Source organism: Sphaeroforma arctica (genome assembly GCF_001186125.1).
Source record: "Sphaeroforma arctica JP610 unplaced genomic scaffold supercont1.1182, whole genome shotgun sequence".
Lineage (NCBI taxonomy): Eukaryota > Ichthyosporea > Ichthyophonida > Sphaeroforma > Sphaeroforma arctica.
The window spans coordinates 3723-6580 of NW_014039376.1; positions in this window are offsets into that span (position 1 = coordinate 3723).

A 2858-nucleotide genomic window follows, 5' to 3' on the forward strand; every position below is an offset into this window, starting at 1 on the left:
TATATATATGTATATATATATATATTAATACGTGCTTTGCACAATCCTTGAGGGTGTTGAGCTTCAAGTTATTAAGCTAAGAGAAGTGTTGAGATAAGAATTGCTCCCAATATATATGCGAGAAAAATCACTAGGAAAATGCTATCAAATATCGAGAAAAAAAAATATTGGAAATTTGGTTAGTGGACAAATATCGGAACACGGTAGCAACGACAACCAACAAGCTAAATACACAATGTTTTCCATAGCGAAAGCGTAACAGCAGCGGACGGAGAAGAGTATCCGGGAATACTGCGGAAGGATGTAAGAATCCGCTCAGCCCATTAAATGCAACGAATTCGAGGAGATGGAGACGATTAAAGATCCACTGAGATAGAAGATGCAACTTGAGCGTGACGAGAGCAGCCGCACGAATAGCAGCAAGCAACCACGATACGCTGAAGGAATCGACTAGATCGATGATTCAGTAGACGATCTGCCGAGTGAAGATTATAAGGCTACGACAGAAGGTATAACGCACGCAAGGCAAAAGGGGTGACTATAGTCGCAGAGCAGTAGCTCACCTTAGCTCTAAACCCCGACAAGAGATGGAGGTAGCGAACTTTCTCCTATAGAAATACATATGCGCCGACTAAAGTTTGGGTCCAGATTGAAGTTCGGACTCAAGGAGAGAAGTTTGAAACTCAGTAAAAGTTCGGGACCAAGAAGTTCGGAACTCGGGAGAAGTTCGGAAAAATTATGGAATGAAAAATATCAAACAAGATTTTTCTAACAAAAGAAACCTCGTATGGATGATACAAATGGTAGTCATACAAACACAATTGTCCACAAGGCAGAGAAAAAAATATGGATTAGAGTTCGTTTGCCAATAGGACGAGTGCCGCGTTCTTACATGCAAGCCGCTAATGAAGCAATACCGAAGATGTTTTTCTAAAGGTAAATATTTGAAGCTTCACTCCAAGGTCCTTTTCTCGCATTCCAAACACAACATATAGGAGTGTAAGCCTAATGCAGGACTTGAATTGTAGGCAGCACACTCAACTGTCATACACAAGTTTAGAATGTCGCCAATGAACAATTTGACTGATCACGGTATGATTATTGTAGAATTGATTGGAGACCAAGTAAGGACTCGCACAACCTGAATATAGGAAGTACAAGGCTAACCTTGCAGTTCTGCCTAAAGCAAAAGAACGAAAGGACACCAATACATATAATAATCAAGTATATAACAATATTATTTACAAATACTAAAGCCTATTTGAACAACTGGTCTAGTACCAGTGCTATAATAGATGACCAGAAAGGTGCAGCGGCTAACAATTACTTCAAACAGGCAGCCTATAAAGGGACACTGCTGACCTTGGTGGATCCGAAATTGTATGCTTTTGAGCGTGAACAAAAATGAAGACTACCTTGTAAAGTTAGCCAAAAAAAACACTGAAAACTAGGGACATGTATTTTTGTTACCGGTGGCACCTTTTTAAACCATACTAATTTCAGTGCCAATATAGCAAATACGACAGTACATTCGTGTGCTGAGCTTCAAGAGATGTTGTATGGATTTAAGGCTGAAACTGGGACGATAGGTTATTTTGAACTTGTTGACAATAGTCTGACACTGCCCAGCACCACCTTAAGGCAAAGAATACAAAATGGGTGGAAGTTCAGCTCGGCGCTCAATATAAGTCCACTTTGACTCGAAATATCAAACCTCGTATTAAATGATAGCGTCATAATTACTCCAATATTATAATTGTTTGACTTCAATAATTGACTCTCACAGATACACCGAATTTTATTCCAAGGTGCTACGCTACTCGGGGAGGAACTCAGGAGTGTCGGGTGTCAAAACTGGAAAATACTGCAAGACTAAAATTTAAACCGGAGAAGGACAGGAAAGATATTGACGTCACGACGTCAACGGCCCGCCTAACCAAAGCAGGAAGCAAAATAAGAAAGACAACATCGAAAGTGAAAAGGCTTTCGCGAAGAAGATAGATATGGTCTGCGCAATCACTTACTGTATTGGAAAGTGGTGTACAAACCGGCCAGCGATAGATACAGTTGTCTACCTTTACACAAAACTTGTGAAGAATGTAAGGGAAACGGACGACAACACCAAAATACTTGTAAAAATGCAAACACTGTCAAGACTATAGATATATAGAAGGGATGAAGTTAATCCAAAATATCGAGTTCCTGACAAAGTAGAAGAACGTTTTTAGATAAAATCCTAACTTTGAAAATCAGATCTATAGATACTTTGGAGCTGAAGAACTTTTTAGTAGACAATAGGATGTAGGTGGTTATTCTAGAAATAATAGTTTTTCACCAAACATTAAAAGGGCGTATATAATCAAATAATCACAGAGCAAGATAACCTACTGAAAAAATATAACAATTAGTATATTTCTGTCAAACTAACTGGGATGTGCCCGTCTATGTGTAAAATGGAATGGAGAGCTATAAGTACAAAGTAATGGAGTCCTCGGTGCAGTGCACTAGCTTGGTGATTTGCTTTTTGCTTTTTGTTTTTAAAAAGTTGGAGGATTTAGACTTATTTGATAACTGAGGACGAAAAGCTTGGAAGCCCGTCAAAACTTTATTGACGACTTCGTTCGTCTATCTGTCTGTCACGATTCAGACCACAATAAAAGGTCAATAAAAGGTACCCCACTTATTTTCCCGTTATTCTCTGAAAAGATACTTTGCAGAAATTTGACACCAATAATGAAATGTATCCGATCATAAATATCAAAATAGACGGGATCGCCAACAGTACAACACTTAATTATACTCCCAATACTCGAAATTGGGGAGGGGGTTCCTAAATTCGACATCAAAAGTTTAACGCT